Genomic DNA, 20,853 nt, shown 5'->3' with positions numbered 1-20,853 from the left:
CCCCAGAGGCCTACAATTCATTGTGTAGGCCCTGTGTTTAAGAAGGAACTGCAGATGCTGGAAATCGAAGGTAGACAAAAATGCTGGAGAAACTCAGCGGGTGCAGCAGCATCTATGGAGCGAAGGAAATAGGCAACGTTTCGGGACGAAACCCTTCCGGGTTTCGGCCCGAAACGTTGCCTATTTCCTTCTAGGGTTTCGGCCCGAAACGTTGCCTATTTCCTTCGCTCCATAGATGCTGCTGCACCCGCTGAGTTTCTCCAGCATTTTTTGTCTACTGTGTAGGCCCTGCCCATCTTAAACTCACAAAAAGCAACACCTCACATTTCTCTCTATTAAATTCCATGCATTTTCACTCTCTGCCTAACCACGCACCTTTGTATCATCTGCAAACTCGCTAATCTTGCCCTGTATGTTCTCATCCATATCAAGTTAAAATTGTAAAGGGCCTGTCCCACTGCACGAGGTAATTCGAGAGTTCTCCCGAGTTTTCCCCTGATTCGAACCCGGAGAATGTCCGTAGCGGGTGCGTAGCGAGTTCGTGGATGTCCCGTAGCGGCTCGCACGAGTAACGGTAGCGTACTCGGGAAATCCGGTAAACTCGTGACGTTTTTTCCAACACTGTGAAAAATGTCCACGAGTAAAGAAATACTCGTGATGAAAAATATGGTTACTTTTTACTCGTGCGTGCCGCTGCGGTACATCCACGAACTCCTACGGACCCGCTACGGACATTCTCGGAGTTCGAATCAGGGGAAAACTCGGGAGAACTCTTGAATTACCTCGTACAGTGGGACAGGGGCTTAAGGTGGGAGAGGGGGGACATATATAAAGGAGACATTTTGATAGAGATGATGGAAGGAAATGAGTGTGATATCCATCCCTGCAGTGAAACATTGGAAGGAATGTTTTAGTTTAGTTTAGTTTAGTTTAGTTTAGTTTAGAGATACAGCGCAGAAACAGGCCCTTCGGCCCACCAGGTCCGCGCTGACCAGCGATCCCCGCACACTAACACAATCCTACACCCACCAGGGACAATTTTTACATTTACCGAGCCAATTCACCTACAAACCCTGTACGTCTTTGGAGTGGGGGAGGAAACCGAAGATCTCGGAGAAAACCCACGCGGGTCACGGGGAGAGAACGTACAAACTCCGTACGGACAGCGCCCGTAGTCGCGATGGAACCCGGGTCTCCGGCGCTGCGTTCGCTGTAAGGCAGCAACTCTACCGCTGCGCCACCACGACCGCCCTAAGTAACAACTGGAATGTCGTGTAGACTTCCAGTCACGGAACATTAATGATGTGGTTGCTATTAAAGGAAAATGGAAACGAGAAGCCAGATGATTAAGGGGATGAGGAAACTGGCTTATGTGGTGCTATTATGTAGATTGGACATGTTCGTAGTGTTAGAGAAAATGTTAATGGTGATATGATTGCTGTTTTAGGGATTAGAAAGGCAGAAGATAATGCTGAGCGTGATGGCTTATTTAGTTTAGTTGAGTTTAGAAACACAGCAAGGAAACAGGCTCTACAGCCCACTGAGTCTGTGCCGACCAGCGATCCTCGCATGCGAACACTGCCCTACACACACTGGGGCCACTTTGCACATTTACCAAGACAATGAACCTACAAACCTGTACTTCTTTGGAGTGCGGGAGGAAGCCCGAGCACCCGGAGGAAACCCACGTGGTCACGGGGAGAACGTGCACACTCCGTACAGACAGCAGCCGTCAGGATCGAACCCGGGTCTCTGGTGCTGTGAGGTAGCAACTCCACCGCTGTGACAACATGCCACCAAGGTTGCATTCATGCATGGTCTTTTAGAAACATAGAAATTAGGTGCAGGAGTAGGCCATTCGGCCCTTCGAGCCTGCACCGCCATTCAATATGATCATGGCTGATCATCCAACTCAGTATCCTGTACCTGCCTTCTCTCCATACCCCCCGATCCTTTTAGCCACAAGGACCACATCTAACTCACTCTTAAATATAGCCAATGAACTGGCCTCAACTACCTTCTGTGGCAGAGAATTCCACAGATTCACCACTCTCTGTGAAAAAAAAAATTCTCATCTCGGTCCTAAAAGATTTCCCCCTTATCCTTAAACTGTGACCCCTTGTTCTGGACTTCCCCAACATCGGGAACAATCTTCCTGCATCTAGCCAAAGAATTTTGTACGTTTCTATAAGATCCCCCCTCAATCTTCTAAATTCTAGCGAGTACAAGCCGAGTCTATCCAGTCTTTCTTCATATGGAAGTCCTGACATCACAGGAATCAGTCTGGTGAACCTTCTCTGTACTCCCTCTATGGCAACAATGTCCTTCCTCAGATTAGGAGACCAAAACTGTACACAATACTCCAGGTGTGGTCTCACCAAGACCCTGTACAACTGCAGCAGAACCTCCCTGCTCCTATACTCAAATCCTTTTGCTATGAATGGTTAGCACACACACAAACAAACGTTCTTCACTGTACTTTGCCACACGAGACAATAATAAAACTATAGCAGGCTCTAAGTAAAGAGCTGCAGATGACAGAAACCTGACATAAAAATGGAAAATGCTGGAGATACTCAGCAGGTCAGGCAGCATCTGTGGAGAGAGAAACAGAGTCGTTGGGGAAGGACCACTGATCTGCACCATTGACAGCGTGATTCTCTCCGTAGATGCTGCCTGACAAATCCCGGCATTTTCTGAAGCCAAGCATTGTATCGGTGGCAGATTAGTTTAGTTTAGATTAGAGATTCAGCGCGGAAACAGGCCCTTCGACCCATCGGGTCCGTGCCGACCAGCGATCCCCGCACACTAACACTATCCTACACGCACAGGGACAATTGACAATGTTACCCAGCTGATTAAACAACATACATGTGCGTCTTTGGAGTGTGTGGTGAAACCGGAGCTCCGGGAGAAAACCCACGCAGTCACAGGGAGAAGGTGCGAACTCCGTACAGACAGCACCCGCAGTCAATAGACAATAGACAATAGGTGCAGGAGTAGGCCATTCGGTCCTTCGAGCCAGCACCGCCATTCAATGTGATCATGGCTGATCATCCCCAATCAGTACCCCGTTCCTGCCTTCTCCCCATATCCCCTGACTCCACTATCTTTAAGAGCCCTATCTAGCTCTCTCTTGAAAGCATCCAGAGAACCTGCCTCCACCGCCCTCTGAGGCAGAGAATTCCACAGACTCACCACTCTCTGTGAGAAAAAGTGTTTCCTCATCTCCGTTCTAAATGGCTTACTCCTTATTCTTAAACTGTGGCCCCTGGTTCTGGACTCCCCGAACATCGGGAACATGTTTCCTGCCTCTAGTGTGTCCAAACCCTTAACAATCTTCAATGTTTCAATGAGATCCCCTCTCATCCTTCTAAACTCCAGAGTGTACAATCCCAGCTGCTCCATTCTCTCAGCATATGACAGTCCCGCCATCCCGGGAATTAACCTTGTAAACCTACGCTGCACTCCCTCAATAGCAAGAATGTCCTTCCTCAAATTAGGGGACCAAAACTGCACACAATACTCCAGGTGTGGTCTCACTAGGGCCCTGTACAACTGCACAAGGACCTCTTTGCTCCTATATTCGATTCCTCTTGTTATAAAGGCCAACATGCCATTCGCTTTCTTCACTGCCTGCTGTACCTGCATGCTTACTTTCATAGACTGATGTACAAGGACCCCCAGATCCCGTGTGTACTTCCCTTTCTCCCAACTTGGCCTCATTTAGATAGTAATGATGGAACTGGGGTCCCCGGCGCTGTGAGGCAGCAACTCTACCGCTGATCCACCGTGCCACCAGGCTGTTGTATCAGGATATTATTGGATTTTCATTCACCACGGGTGTAAATCAGTAACGGACCAGAATGCAAAATGTAATTCATTCCTTGCTAACCTGGCCCTGACTCACAAATTACAGCCATGTCACAGAAAATCTATTTTTAAGAGGGATTATTCATTAGCTAACATTTCTGAATTGAGCTATCTATTTAGACCTTATTAAAAGGATGCCTCCATTACGTACTTGTAAGGTTCAATTCTGACAGTTTAATTTGGTTTGCTGCAGCTTTTGGTCCCAGTGTTTTGTTTAATCTACAAAGTCAGTGCTGGTACAATAAAATGTGAGCGGTACGCTAGCGAGAGAGAGAGAGAGAGAGAGAGAGAGAGAGAGAGAGAGAGAGAGAGAGAGAGAGAGAGAGAGAGAGGGAGGAGAGAGAGAGAGAGAGAGAGAGAGAGAGAGAGAGAGAGAGAGAGAGAGAGAGAGAGAGAGAGAGAGAGAGAGAGAGAGAGAGAGAGAGAGAGCGAGAGAGAGAGAGGAGGAGGGAGAGGAGGAGAGAGAGAGAGGAGGAGAGAGAGAGGAGGAGAGAGAGAGAGAGAGAGAGAGAGAGAGAGAGAGAGAGAGAGAGAGAGAGAGAGAGAGAGAGAGAGAGAGAGAGAGAGAGAGAGAGAGAGAGAGAGAGAGATAGAGAGAGAGAGAGCGAGAAGAGACGAGAGCACGAGGAGAGGAGATACGCGGAGCGAGCTGAGGAGGGAGCGCGTGCGGAGCGGGCGGAAGAAGAGGACGAAGAGACATAAAGCTCACTCTATCTACGACGCTAGCCTCTCGCTAGCGTCTCTGCGTATCATCTCTCTCTCTCTCTCTCTCTCTCCTTTTCACTCTCCCCATCTGTTATCTTCTTCCTTCCTCCAGTGCTCTCTATTTCTCCCTCCCTCACCCCACTCCCCCCCCTCTCTCTCTCTCTCTGCCGACCCCTTTCTCTCTCCGCCCCTCTTCTCCCCCTCCCTATCCCCCTCCTTCTCTCTCTACAAATACAAATTGCCTTTATTGTCATTCAAACAGACAGAGGTCTGAAGGAGATTTTGTTCCCTGCAGTCATAACAGTAAACTAAACATAACATATAATTAGCACAGTTTCACACAAACATCCATCACAGTGAATCTCCAAACACCTCCTTACTGTGATGGAAGGCAAAAGTCTCATCTCTTCCCTGTTCTTTCTTCTTCTCCAATGTCGAGGTGATCGAGGCTCCTGATGTTAAAGCCCCCGGCGGGCGATGGTAAGTCCCGCGGCTGATTAAGCCGCGCCGGGCGATGTAAGGCCCTGCGACAGGCCGATTCAAACTCCGCGATTCGGGGCGGGCGAAGATGCCGTTGCGGGAGCTCCTCGGAAATCGGTTTCCCACCAGGGACCCGAGAGCTCCCGATTTCTTACGTTCCCCTTGTGACCACGTGGGTTTTCTCCAGGTGCTCTGGTTTCCTTCAAGACTCCAAAGACGTGTCAGATTGAAGGTTAATTGGCTTCTGTAATTGCCCCTGGTTGTGTATGATGCCAAAGTGGGCTAACATACAACTAGTGTGTGTGCGATCGTTGGTCGAGGTGAGGACTCAGTGGGCCAAAGGGCCTGTAAGAAAGCGAATGGTATGTTAGCATTCATAACAAAAGGATTTGAGTATAGGAGCAGGGAGGTTCTACTGCAGTTGTACAGGGTCTTGGTGAGACCACACCTGGAGTATTGCGTACAGGTTTGGTCTCCTAATCTGAGGAAAGACATTTCTTGCCATAGAGGGAGTGCAGAGAAGGTTCACCAGACTGATTCCTGGGATGTCAGGACTTTCATATGTAGAAAGACTGGATAGACTCGGCTTATACTCGCTAGAATATAGAAGATTGAGGGGGGATCTTATAGAAACTTACAAAATTCTTAAGGGGTTGGACAGGCTAGATGCAGGAAGATTGTCCCCGATGTTGGGGAAGTCCAGAACTAGGGGTCACAGTTTAAGGATAAGGGGGAAGTCTTTTAGGACCGAGATGAGAAAAACATTTTTCACACAGAGAGTGGTGAATCTGTGGAACTCTCTGCCACAAAAGGTAGTTGAGGCCACAGTTCATTGGCTATACTTAAGAGGGAGTTAGATGTGGCCCTTGTGGCTAAAGGGATCAGGGTGTATGGAGAGAAGGCAGGTACAGGATACTGAGTTGGATGATCAGCCATGATCATATTGAATGGCGGTGCAGGCTCGAAGGACCGAATGGCCTACTCCTGCACCTATTTTCCATGTTTCTATGTTTCTGTGTTTTCTCCAGAGCTCCGGTTTATTCCCACAATCTAAAGACGTACAGGTTTGTAGGTACATTGGCTTGGTATAATTGTCCCTAGTGTATTTAGGGTAGCGTTAGTGTGCGGGGCTCACTGGTTGGCGAGGACTTGGTGGGCTATTGGACTTGTTTCTGCACTGTCTCTTTAAAACACATACTGTTAATCAGAAGAATTTCACAAGTTGCTGGGATGTACAGGTTTGTTGGCTTATTGCTTGGTAAAATTGTAAATTGTCCCCAGTGTGTGTAGGATAGTGTTAGTGTGCAGAGATCGCTGGTCAGCGCGGATTCGATGGGCCGAAGGGCCTGTTTCCTCACTGTATCTCTGAAAACTAAACCAGAAGAGTCTGAAGAAGGGTGGCGACCTTTATAATGGTGATTTTACTTCGGAGTCACGTGAGTGACTGCGCGAAGAGCCCGCTCAGCACGCATGCGCGGCATTACGAGTCAGGCGCTCCCGCTACGGGGTGAAAGAACGGACCGTCAGGTAAGCTCTGAGGTCGGGTTTTCTTTCACAGGGAGCCTTCTGCATTCAGGCAGAGAAGAAAGGCTCTTAGACAAACCTGTCCCCCGCTCGACTCCACGGAGGAGCGTTCCATCTGGGGGGGGCAGCAACAAGGCGGTAGGACCGCTTACCGGGCGGTCCGCTATACCGACACCGTGCCGAGCCCAGTCCCGCTAGCGCCTGAGCAGCGGACTGGAAGTAAAGCCACGGAAGAGGCGTCCGGCCGGTGGCTTCCGACTTGTCGGACGGGGACGTCTCTCCACCCGCCCGGGGGAGAGACAGCCGCCTGAGCCGCATGGAGCGGCTCCTGGAGCAGGAGCTCCAGCGAGACGCGCTTCGTGAGGGGCGCTCTCGCAGGGGGGGGGGGTCAGGCACTCCCTCCACAGTGCCTTGTGCACTGTCCATTGCTTCCTCCTTACCCGAGGGTAGCTTTGGTGACCAGGACTGGGCTGGTCAAGAAGAGGGGACGCTGGCTGAAGATCTCGGGAGTATGCAAGGGGTGCAGGAACAGGAAGAGCTGCTGGGTGTGGTGGACCGCTACGTGGCAACCCCACGTGCAGGAGGCCGTTAAAAGCCTGACGTCAGCCATCACATCGTTTTTTCCTCGTTCCGTGGACAAATACGGAGATGACCACAACCTTCGTAAACAAGTCATAAGACCTGCCATAAAATCCTACATTGCGGGGTTGTGCATACCCCAGCCACTGAGCCAGACCCACTGCTCTTTGGCAAAAACCTCACAAAGCATATGAAGGACATGCAAGAGGGTTTACAAAACTTTCGGCTCATGAGGGCAGGGCCGGGACGAGTATCCAAAAACAGTAATTCCTACGCAGCAGCACCCCATCGCGTCCATCAGTCAACGTCTACCATATGGGACTGATGAAAGCTCGGGGTCCGCATTCTATCACCGAAAGTCTTCTTTAGACCAGGACCCAGAGCGGACCCCATGGAAAATGTGCCACCCCCCAACGTCACCGCCACGTCAGAAGACATGCAACACTCATTGGACCGGCAGGAAACAGAAGAATACCCATAACCATGGAGGTAGGTGGGTCTGGTTCCTACCAGTATATAGAGTAATACTAACACATGGGAGTCTATCACGAGTGATCAGTATATACTCAATAGCATTAGTGAATACAAATACAATTCATACTAGAAAAATTGCCACCAGGTCAACATTCACCCCAGAGGGTATTTTCCCCCTCTCCGTTAAAGAAACAAGAGGGACAAGCTGAACTGGTGAGACTAATTACAAAGGGTATCATTGGAAAACCTGAACCCTTGCAATTCGTATCAAATATATTCACTAAACCCAAAAAAGATGGTGGATGCCGCATCATCATTGACTTAACTTCACTAAATATGTTTGTTAAGTATATACATTTCAAAATGGAACCGGTTGTTACTGCCAAACAACTAAATTCCAAAGGATACTTCATGGCAAGCATTGATCTTAAAGATGTTTACTATTTAGTACCATTCACAAGGATCATCGCAGATACCTGAAATTTACCTGGATGGGGCAGCTATAGCAGTTTAAAGCGTTACCCAATGGGTTCACATCAGCCCCAGAGTGTCACCAAGACACTAAAACCAGCTCTGGCAATATTCAGAAGACAAAAACATATTGTCATGGCATATCTTGATGATATCTTAAATGGTAGACAAGACCATGGAATTTGACTATGTTAGCTGTATCAACTACCAAACAGTTATTCGAAACCCTGGGATTGTCTTACATCCAGATAAATCTAAGTTGAAGCCATCCACAATCATGGACTACTTGGGCTTCACAATTAATTCAGTCTACGTGACTGTAACATTGCCAAGAGACAAAATAGTTGGATTGGCACAATCATGCAACAATTTAATCGTCAACAAACTACCAACTACTCGACAAGTAACAGAGTAATTGGGAAAATGGTAGCAGCATTTCCGGCTACATAATTCGGACCTTTGCACCAAATCCGACATACAGGTCATTATGATCGTGTCATGAAGTTACCCACTGAAGTAATATCAGAACTACAGTGGTGGGCAAAAAACGTTTGGCATAGTTTACAGCCCTATTATCATCACTAACCCTATGTTAGTTAACCAAACAGATGCCAGTGCTCAAGGCTGGGGAGCAACTAACTCTATATCCAGCACAGGTAATAGATGGACTAACCCAGAGTCATCATTACCACTTACATTGGGCATTGATGGGTGACTTTTATGGTTTAAAAGTATATGCACAAATATGCATCACTTGCATGTACGGTTACAAATAGATAATACTACGGTGGTGGCCTAATTAACCATATGGGCGGCATAAAATCGGTATCATGCGACAAGTTGGTCAACACAATTTGGCAATGGTGTGTCCAAAGACATATTTGGTTATCAGCAACTTACCTGCCAGGTAAGCTAAATACAGTGGCAGACACCAGGTCACGTAAATTTAATGACAACATCGAATGGATGTTAAAACCCAAAAAAAAAATTCGCAAAAGTTATCAAGCAATATGGCACGCCAGATATCGATTTATTTGCATCAAGGCTAAATCACCAGGTACCTATGTATGTCGCTTGGGAACCAGACACTGAGGCAGCAGCGGTAGATGCGTTCGCGCTGGATTGGGGAAATTCTTCTTCTATGCATTTCCTCCCTTCTGCCTCATCAGTTGGGGACTACGCACAATACAAATGGACTCTGCTTCAGGTATTTTGATAGTACCCGACTGGCATACGCAGCCATGGTTCCCAAAACTCCATGACATGGTTGTTGAAACTCCAATGGTATCCCCAGCGACCCAGAGTTATTAACACCCAGTGTCGGGCACAAGCCACCCGTGCCATGAAAAAATCAAACTCCTGGGTTGCAGATTCTGCACAAACCACTTGTGGGACTGGGATTATCATAACAAACCATCGACACCATGTCAGCATCCCTTCGAACATCCACTAAAAAACAACACTTGTCCAGCATCAAGAAATGGGAGAAGTACTGCTTGGATACAGGGACCACCTACTCAACCGCTACAGTTACCAACGTACTGGAATTCCTGGCGAACCTTCACCACGATGAAGGACTCAGCTACAGAGCCATCAACACAGCTAGAATCCCTGCCTGTCTATTTAAAACCAGCTCCAGGACAACAGGCCATGGGGTCCCACCAGCTGGTGGTCAAACTAATGAAGGATATTTACAACTCTAACCACTAGACCAAGGTACACCCATATATGGGATGTCAGTGTGGTCCTGACATATCTCAGGGGATGGCTACCAGCCAGATCCCTCAACCTGGAACAATCTATGCTCAAAACACTCATGTTGATGGCACTTGTATCTGCACAGAGGGTCCAGTCACAACACCTATTGCGACTGGACAGCATGCTCACAGCTCCAGACCAGATCTCTGTCGTTATCCAGGGAATGATCAAACAGAGCAGTCCAGGAACACCTAATCCAGTCATGGAATTCCGGGCTTACCCGCCAGAAACACGGTTATGTACCATGACCGTATTATCCTACATAGACACAACCAAAATATTCGAGGGAGATGAAAAGCCTTGTGGGTCAGTCATAAAAAACCTTATGGTCGGGTGACGAGCCAAACCATTTCGAGATGGCTCAAGCAGGTGCTAAAAGCTGCTGGGATAAACACTAACATGTACAAATTTTATTCCACCAGGGCAGCATCCACGTCGACAGCTAAAAGAATGGACGTGCCTATAGACCACATCCTGGCTACCGCAGGATGGTGGGGGGAAAGACCGTTCAGAAATTTTATAATAAGCCGTTGGCTAAACCTGTTTTATTTGCAGGAAAGATTTTACAGACTGCAAATATTTAATTTAAGCCCAGGGGAGCAATTTAATTTCTTTGTTGTTATTGTTAAAAAATACCATTGTGTTTTTCTACAAACAGATTCATTGGTTGATTACGATAACACACTTCCTCCCTCAAAGACTTCGGCAGTGATGTAGTAATAACTGTTACACGGTTTGAAATCACAGAGCTTTGAAATCTTCACGTAGTCACTCACGTGACTCCGAAGTAGAATAGTAAGATTAAACGAGAACTTACCAGTTTGAAGTTTGATCTGTATTTTATGAGGAGTTGGGATGAGGGATTACGTGCCCTCCGCTCCCACCCTCAATAATATGGGTGAAACTGAGAACTGATGTCTCCTTGTCTATACTATGTTTACTTCAATAACTGTGTCTATCTGTGATTCCACACCGTTGCTTGGAAGTATGCCGCGCCTGCGCACTGAACGGGCTCTTCACGTAATCCCTCATCGTAACTCCTCATAAAATACAGATCAAACTTCAAAGTGATAAGTTCTCGTTTAATCTTACTATTTTTTTGCATCTTTCATTTATTTGTTCTATATCACCGTCTATTGCTCTCATTTCCTTTTCCCTGACTGTCTGAAGAAGGGTCTTGACCCAAAACGTCACCCATTCCTTCTCTCCAGAGATGCTGCCTGTCCCGCTGAGTTACTCCAGCTTTTTATATCTAAACTAGAAAAGATTTCCTCTGTGCACACCTGGTAGAATATTATTCCCACTAGTTGCAACATCTTCATTTTCTTTTGAAATTCTGCATGTCTGGTGCTTTTCAAGATTATCTTGGAGTTGTAATGTATCAGAGAAGGCTTCCTTAATACTGAGGCATTAAGGAAGATTATCTCTCTGGCTATTACAGTACCCAGGAGGGGAAGTCAATTACAGAGGAAATTAAATGAAACTAACAAAATGTTAGTAATAACTTTCTTTAGCTTAGCATATTTTTAGTTTAGGGATACAGCACGGAAACAGGCCCTTCGGCCCAACGGGTCCGCGCAGACCAGCGATCCCCGCACACTAACACTATCCTGGGGTGGGGAGATTGCAACCTTCACATGGTTTCGACGAACGCAATCAACCTGGCGCGCACAATCAAATAGAACAAGTTGACCGACAACTTTAGGCTGTGCAGGCCATACACAAGAAGAAGAAACACTATCCTACACACACTAGGGACAATTTGCACATGCACCAAGCCAATTCACCTACAAACCTGTAAGTCTTTGGAGTGTGGAAGGAAACCGAAGAAAACCCACACAGGTCACGGGGAGAACGTGCAAACTCCGTTCAGACAGCGCCCGTAGTTGGGATTGTACCCGGGTCGTCAGTACTGCAAGCGCTGTAAGGGGCCTGTCCCACTTGGCCGTCATTTGCGCCTCATTTGCGCGTCATATGTAAAATCGGTCGACGCGTGGGTGACGCATGCGTTGCGCATGGTGAGGCGAGGAATTGCATGCGATGGCGCGCAGAATCGCGTGGCAAACCAGGATTTCGTAGAGTAATGAAATCCTCGCGCGCCACCTGCGTGACGTATCACGTACGCACGCTGACGCATTGGCGGCGCACGCTGGCGTCCCGACGTCTTACGTGTATCGTGTGGTGACGCATGGTTACATCACCGTGCGTCAACGCCCTTACGTCCTAGAGTCAACGTCCTGCCGCGCGCCGCAGGGTATTCTGATGACGTCACGCGCACCAGACGACATGATGACCCGTGATTTGTGCGCGACGTCGCGCGTAACGACGTGTCGACCTATTTTACATATGACGCGTAAATGAGGCACAAATAACGGCCAAGTGGGACAGGCCCTTAAGGCAGCAACTCTACCGCTGTCCCACCGTGATGCCCTTTCTGAGACACAGTCTCAGCCTAAATATTACACCAGGCCCTTTTTATTTAGAGTATTGCGTGCAGTTTTGGCCGGCCCATTACAGGAAAGATGTGGAGGCTTTGGAGCAGAGGTGATCTACCAAAATGCTGCTCAGATTCGAGGGTTTCAGCCACAGGGAGAGATTGGATAAACTTGTATTATCTCTGGAACATCGGGGGTTGGGGGGAGATTTGATGAATGATATAAATTTACGGAGGCATGGATGGGGTAGACAGTCAGAACCTTTTCCCCCAGGGTGGAAATATTTTACACTTTTAGACTTTAGAGATACAGCGTGGAAACAGGCCCTTCGACCTAGCGAGTCTGCATTAACCAGCAACCGATCACCCCGTACAGGACCACTATCCCACAGACTGGGGACAATTTATCAATTATTTTTTAACCAAAGCCAATTAATCTACAAACCTGCACGTCTTTGGAGCGTGGGAGGAAACCGGAGCACCCGGAGAAAAATGCACGGTCCCCATGCAGGGGAGAACGTGCAGACTCCGTACAGACAGCATCCGTAATCAGTGTCATAGTGTCATAGCATCAGCCCAAAGCAAAAAACAGAAAGTGCCGGAAATAATCCACAGGCCAGGCAGCAACTGCGGAGAGTGAAATGGAGTCAACGTGTCCAGTGTGTCTTCAGACCCATCCAAATATGTGAAGCCAAATTCGCAAATTCACAAAACCAATATCATCCTTAATAAAAATGTAACTGCAGATGCTGGTTTACACCAAGGTTTATCGGCTCTGATAAATGAAGCAATATCAATAAAGAACTGCGTTGGAAAGAACTGCAGATGCTGGTTTACATAAAGACTGACATAGAATGCCGGAGTAACTCAGCGGGACAGGCAGCATCTCTGGAGTGAAGGAAAGGGTGACGTTTCAGGTCGAGACCCTTCTTCGGACATGAAGCCATGGATGCTGCTTGTCCCGCTGAGCTTACACCAGCATTTTGTGCCTATCATCAATAAAGAACGGTCTATCCATGATATTGGTATTGGGATCGATTTATTAATGCCGTGTGTTGTGAGATACAGTGCTGACATTGCGTGCTATCTGGTCAAGTCATATTGTACATTGAAGACATACACAAGGGGCGGCAGCAGTAGAGTCTTCGGTTTCCTCCCACACTCCAAAGACGTACATGTTTGTAGGCTAATTGGCTTGGTAAATGTAAAGAATGTCCCTAGTGGGTGTAGGGTGGTGTTAATGTGCGGGGATCGCTGGTCAGCGCGGACCCGGTGGTCCGAAGGGCCTGTTTCCGCGCTGTATCTCTAAATTAAACTAAACACTAAATTTTCGAATGACTATAATACAAATCCTTATTGAGGATGCATCCCACACCCCCCCCCCTCCCCCCGCGGTGCCCAGCGGTCCCGAAAATCCCCCAGGGCGCCCGTGAACAGCGCGTAGTCCCTTTCTAGACCCGGGCACGGACGTAACCCCGGGCCTGGCTTTGGTGTTGTGGGTGAGAGCGAGCGTGTGTGTGTGTGTGTGTGTGTGTGTGTGTGTGTGTACAGCGCTGATGTATGAACTGTCAGCCCTTAGACCAGAATAGAACAATCCCCGCCGTTGCTTCTGTCACTTGCAGCGGGTATTAATGAGAACATCAGTAGGGGGAGAAGCAAAGCCAGAGGAATGAAAACAAACAAGGTCCTAATGATCTCTGCAGATGCACAGACAACAGCAGCGGCCATTAAAAGCCTCCCAGCCAGCAGCGCCTTGCGAATTGCCATCAGCTCACGGGCACACGGCATTTCATTTCCAATTTCCAGCCAAGGCTCACACAGATGTTAATCATAGCAGCAGATGTTTAATGCATTAGAAATAAACCCACTTGGTGATTGAATGAGAGACTGCGTTCGGGAGGGGGGGGGGGGGGGGGGATACAGTACCCCTCACTGTATCTACTGACAGTCGGTATTTGCTAGGGAGATGCTGAATCTCTGTCAGAAAGACTGGGGCACATTCAGAAGACAGTGGCTACATCCCCGGGCTCGGCGATCGTTTCGCTGAACTCCCCCGCTCAGTCCGCCTAAACCCACCGGACCTCCAGGTTGCCAAACACTTCAACTCCCCCTCCCAGTCCCACACTGACCTCTCTGTCCTGGGCCTCCTCCACTGTCAGAGTGAGGTCCAGCGCAAATTGGCGGAACGACACCTCATATTTCGCTTTGGCAGCTTACACCCCAGCGGTATGAACATTGACTTCTCTAACTTCAAGTAACCCTTGCTTTCCCTCTCTCTCCATCCCTCCCCCTTCATACTTCTCCCACCAGTCTGTCTGTTCCCGACTACATTCGTTGTCACCTTCTCCCCGCTAACAATGACCTATTCTGCATGTTCCTTGATCCCCGTCTCCTTTGATGTATTGTTTTCACACCTTAATCTTCCTTATCTCTGTGTCCCCCTGTCCCCTGACTCCCAGTCTGAAGAAGGGTCTTTTGGAAAGAGGCCTCTTGGTTTTGATTTCGACAAAAATGTCTCTGACGTAACCTAAATCTGAGTTTTCCAATCTGCTCCCGGAGACGGGCACCTCGCGTTTTCCGCCTGCTTGATTTGCACGTTTTTAGAAAAACGCGCTTGTCTAATTACTACCGAAGTTTAATTTAGGTACTCCTATTCCTGGAATAACATCCTCAAATTCATTCCGGGCAGCGCAGCCGTGCGGTGCCTGGCGTGGGTTTGATTTACTTGCGGCATTTCAAGTGTGTAACCTCTTCCCGTAAAGAGTGAGGCGCCTGTACTCGGCAGCTTTGACATGCCAAGTACTATTGACAAGGGAATCACAAGAGGCATACTGTCGTTTTCACACCTTACCCTTCCATATCTCTAGTTTTCCTCCCTGCCCTAACTCTCAGTCTGAAGAAGGGTCTCGACCAGAAACGTCACCCATTCCTGCTGCCTGTCCCGCTGAGTTACTCCAGCATTTTGTGTCTACCTTCGGTGTAAACCAGCATCTGCAGTTCCTTCCTGCATGTTGCAACTCCTTGTCAGACCTTAATCTTGCAACAACCCACCTCTGATGTGATAGCACAGGGACCCTCAGACTATCTTTGATCGGACTTTGCTCGACATTATCTTGCACTAAATATTATTCCTGTTTCCGTGCATCTGTAAACTGCTTGATTGTAATCATCTTTTGCCATCTATTGACTGCATAACACGCAACAAAAAGCTTTTCACTGTACATTAATAGATGAGGAACGAGTATTGGAAGAATGCCAACATTACCCCACTGTACAAGAGGGAGCAAAGCAGAATAGTGGAAACTATAGGTTGGTTAGTCTGACTGGTAAGATTTTAGAGTCGACTAGACTAAGTGGGACACGTTGGGTCCCATGTTCACACGGGAGGGCTGGTCCCCCAACGCAATATTCCACCTCTCCACCAATTCCAATATTGGTGGCCAGTGGGGGCTTTCTGGAGCGCTAGTATGGGTGTTGTGGGCCAAAGGCACTGATTTCCAGAGGGCTAGTATGGACATTGTGGGCCGTATGGATTCTTGGGCTGGCAGCTCAGTCACTCAGGCCTGGCGGGCTGGCAGTTTAGTCACTCAGGGCTGGTGGGCTGGCAGTTCAGAAACTGACATAAATTCAGTGGTGAGAGACTGTGAGAGAGAGAAGGGGGAGAGGGTGGAAAATTAATTTTAGACATTTTTCATCTTTTTCGACAGATCACAGCAATGAAAGAGAAAAGTCTATCCTGGCCTGGATCTCACAGGGAGCCAATGAAGGGAGGGAGAAAAATGCTGGGGTGAGGATTAATACTTACAGGGGGAATACTTTTTCTAATTTTTTTCACAAGGAAGTGGTCAAGATGAGAATTTTAGTAATAATACAGATTATAAAGAATGAGGTTACGGAGTACTACGGAGTTTCCACAGCACATTGCCATGACCACCCTGAGGCCAGATATCCTCCTGGTCTCAGAGGCGACCAAAAACATCGTCTTGTTGGAACTGACAGTGCCGTGGGAGGACCGTCTGGAGGAGGCCCACGAGAGGAAGATGGCCAAGTATGAAGAGCTGGTCATAGACTGCCGTAAGTAGGGCTGGAAGGCAAGGTGTATGCCCATCGAGGTTGGCTGCAGAGGTTTTGCTGGGCGATCGCTCTACAAAGCCTTGAGTGCACTGGGCATCAACGGAGTGGCGAGGAGAGTGGGCCATCAAGAACACCACAGAGGCAGCGGAGAAGGCATCAAGATGGCTCTGGATCAGGAGAGAAGGTCCATGGGGAGGAGCGAATGCCACCTGAACACAAGTCGTGGTCTGATCAACCACGGCTGGGTCGCCTGGGTGAGGGTGTCTGATGTTGAAAGATCCGAAACACCCAATGACCCCATTACTGATGATGTGTTCAGGAGCATCTATCGATGTATTTGTATCAAAAAGAAGTTCACTATAAAATAGGCCAAAGTCACCATGGCTTTGTGGAGGGGAGGTCTTGCCTGACAAATCTGCCAAAATTCTTTGAAGAAGTAAATAGCAGGACAGATAAAGGAAGTCAGTAGATGATGTTTCTCTAGATTTTCAGAAAGCCTTCGATCAGGGAGGCTGCTAAGGAAGATGTAAGCCCACGGTATCAAAGGGCAGATACTAGCGTGGATAGCAGGTTGGCTGGATGGCAGAGGACACAGAGTGGCAACAAAGGGTGCATAGAAACATAGAAACATAGAAACATAGAAAATAGGTGCAGGAGTAGGCCATTCGGCCCTTCGAGCCTGCACCGCCATTCAATATGATCATGGCTGATCATCCAACTCAGTATCCCATCCCTGCCTTCTTTCCATACCCCCTGATCCCTTTAGCCACAAGGGCCACATCTAACTCCCTCTTAAATATAGCCAATGAATTGTGGCCTCAACTACCTTCTGTGGCAGAGAATTCCACAGATTCACCACTCTCTGTGTAAAAATGATTTTCTCATCTCGGTCCTAAAAGATTTCCCTCTTATCCTTAAACTGTGACCCCTAGTTCTGGGCTTCCCCAACATCGGGAATAATCTTCCTGCATCTAGCCTGTCCAACCCCTTAAGAATTTTGTAAGTTTCTATAAGATCCCCCCTCAATCTTCTGAATTCCAGCGAGTACAAGCCGAGTCTATCCAGTCTTTCTTCATAAGACAGTCCTGCCATCCCAGGAATCAGTCTGGTGAACCTTCTCTGTACTCCCTCTATGGCAAGAATGTCTTTCCTCAGATTAGGAGACCAAAACTGTACGCAATTTCTGGTTGGCTGCAAATGACTAACAGAGTTCCGCAGAGGTCAGTGCTGGGGTCGCTACTCTTCACGTTGTATATTATTGATTTGGACAAGGGGATTGAAGACTTTGTGGCCAAATTTGTGGATGATACGAAAATAGGTGGAGGGACAGGTAGTGTAGAGAAAGCAGGGACTCTGCAGAAGGACTTGGACAGGTTGGGAGAGTGGGCAGAGAAGTGGCAGATGGAATATAGTGTAGCAAAATGTGGAGTCATGCATTTTGATAGTAGGAATAAAGGCGTAGACTATTTTCTAAACAGGGATGTGATGGTGAGGCTCTATAAGGCGCTGGTCAGGCCGCATATGGAATATTGTGAGCAATATTGGGCACCATATCTGAGGAAGGATGTACTGGCTCTGGAGAGGGTCCAGAGGAGGTTTACGTGAATGATTCCAGGAACGATTGGGTTAACATATGATCATAAGGTCATAGATTTATAAAGATTTGAAATAGAATTAGGCCATTCGGCCCATCAAGTCTACTCTGCCATTCAATCATGGCTGATCTATCTCTCCCTCCCTCCCAAACCCATTCTCCTGCCTTCTCCCCATAACCCCTGACACTAATATTAATCACAAATCTATCTATCTCTGCCTTAAAAATATCCACTGACTTGACCTCCACAGCCTTCTGTGGCAAATTAATTTCACAGATTCACCATCCTCTGACTAAATACATTTCTCATCTCATTTTGAAAGTAACGTCCTTTACTACTAAGGCCATGACCTCTAGTTCTAGACTCTCTTACTAATATAAACATCCTCTCCTCATCCACTCGGAGCCTGGGATCCCTCGTTGGGGACCGCGGAGGAGAAGAACTCCGACTGCCGGTCTGCGACCTACTTCTAACCGAGGGCACAGCGGGGACTTACCAGTCGGAGCGGGACCCCTCGCCGGGGATCCCTGGAGAGGAGCTCCGACCGCCGTCCCTGCGGTCTGCGGTGCTTCTGGCTTTGGCGCAGCGGGTACTTTAGATCTTCCACCGCCGGCCTGTGGCCTACACCATCTTGAAGCCGCGGTCTCCGGTGCGGAAGCACCGATTCAGGACTTAGCTGGACTTACCTTGTCTGTACATCTGGACGACTGTGGAGGGTTGTGGGCCCGACCACGGGGGAAAATGGAGGAGGACTGGCCAAACTTTGTGCCTTCCACCACAGTGATGAATGCTGTGATGGATGTTTGTGTTAAATTATTAGTGTGTACTGTGTGTTCTTTTTTATTGTACCGCTGCTGGCAAATTCATTTCACTGCACTTTATGTGCATTGTGACGAATAAAACTTGACTTGACGACTTTATCTAGGCCTTTCACTATTCTCTATGTTTCAATGAGGTCCCCTTGTAAATCCTGGCCAAAGTGGACCCAAAAGAGTGCCAAAATAAAGCAGAGGATTCATGCACTCACAAGACCTTTTGGTCAATTCTCCAAATGAAGTCACAAGCTGTTAGCTGGTGCCGGGAAGTCCAGGTCACAGATTAGCCCCTCAGATAAGGGAGGTCCAAGTATCTTTAGGTATGAGAATCTTGCAGAAGGAACTCCAGGGTATTGTGAATGCACGTGTTTGATTGGATTGCTGCAAAGGGATTGTAAATAATGTTGCAAGACAGTTACCCTACTGTTTGTCGATTGTGTTAAGCCCTGGCAGGATTGTTTTGTGTTCCAGGGTAAATGTTGCATTATTCAGTTAGTTAGTTTCCTTCCAGAAGCTTCTGAAAGAAACATTGTTTGAGACCCTCTGTAATTGGTTTGGGGAACTGTCAATGATGTATTGATGTAATTCATATGTGTGATTGGATTGTAAGGGGATCACCCCTATGTAGTTCGGCCCCTCAAGGTTCGTGAACCTATAAAAGGTAACCGTCATTTTAGATCGGTGTCGATCTTCTGGAAGGGCGCTTGGGACTGACGGCGTGACCTTTTGGAGCGTGTCTGCTCGCACGAGGCTTCGGTTTCCTCCCACACTCCAAAGATGTACAAATTTACTGGGTAATTGGATTCTGTTCTGTAGGGTTTTTGTTGCACAATCCACAGGCATTGCCAACATGCATTTCACTGCACATCTTGTATGCGTTTGTGACAAATAAACTTGACTTGACTTGACTCAGATCCCTATTAAATCTTTTCCCCTTCACTTTGAACCTATGTCCTCTGGTCCTCGATTCACCGACTCTGGGCAAGAGACTCGATCTATTCCTCTCATGATTTTATACACTGCATCTGCAGTTCCTTGTATCCAACTATCACAGTCGGCACTTCCTATTATTCTACACCATGGCTCCGTTTATTTGCCCTTTACAACCACCCCCAGCTACAAGAGAAGAGAAAGATCTGACAAACAAAGTAATCACAAAGGTCATGCATTACCTATTACATTTCACAAGCATTTGTTCTGAGTACATTGTTCTGTAACAATGTCCCTTTCATAATGGAACAGGTGCACAGTAGAGAGCATGCTGACCGGTTGCATCGTGGCTTGGTTCGGCAACTTGAGCGCCCTGGAGAGGAAAAGACTACAAAAAGAAGTAAACCTCCTTCCATCGAGGGGATTTATCGCAGTCTCTGCCTCAAAAAGGCTGGCAGCATCATCAAGGACCCACACCATCCTGGCCACACACTCATCTCCCCGCTACCTTCAGGTAGAAGGTACAGGAGCCTGAAGACTGCAACGACCAGGTTCAGGAATAGCTACTTCCCCACAGCCATCAGGCTATTAAACCTGGCTCGGACAAAACTCTGAACATTAATAACCCATTATCTGTTATTTGCACCTAATCAGTTTATTTATTCATGTGTGTATATATTTATATAATGGTATATGGACACACTGATCTGTTCTGTAGTCAATGCCTACTATGTTCTGTTGTGCTGAAGCAAAGCAAGAATTTCATTGTTCTATCAGGGACACATGACAATAAACTCTCTTGACTTGACTTGACTTCTTAAAACACTGATACTATGAAGAACAGAGTGTAAATGTGTGGGTATTTACTGAATTCACCATCAGGGACGCTATGGGCTATGGGTCAGTCTGATGGACAACGTCAATCCCAAAATAAATCCAATCCCAAACTACTCTGCTTAATCCCGGGATGTTCGATGAATCTTGGGAGCCCGGGAAGTAGAGAAATGAAAGACACGAGGAACTGCAGGCGTTGGCTTACAAAATGAAAAGACACAAAGTGCTGGAGTAACTCAGCGAGTCAGGCAGCGTCTCTGGAGAACATGATAGGCAATGTTTTGGATCGAGACCCTTCTTCAGGACG

The sequence above is a fragment of the Amblyraja radiata genome, chromosome 6 (assembly GCF_010909765.2).
Source record: "Amblyraja radiata isolate CabotCenter1 chromosome 6, sAmbRad1.1.pri, whole genome shotgun sequence".
NCBI classification, from domain to species: Eukaryota; Metazoa; Chordata; class Chondrichthyes; order Rajiformes; family Rajidae; genus Amblyraja; species Amblyraja radiata.
The sequence above is the reverse complement of the archived record's forward strand: the minus strand, read 5'-3'. Positions refer to the sequence as shown.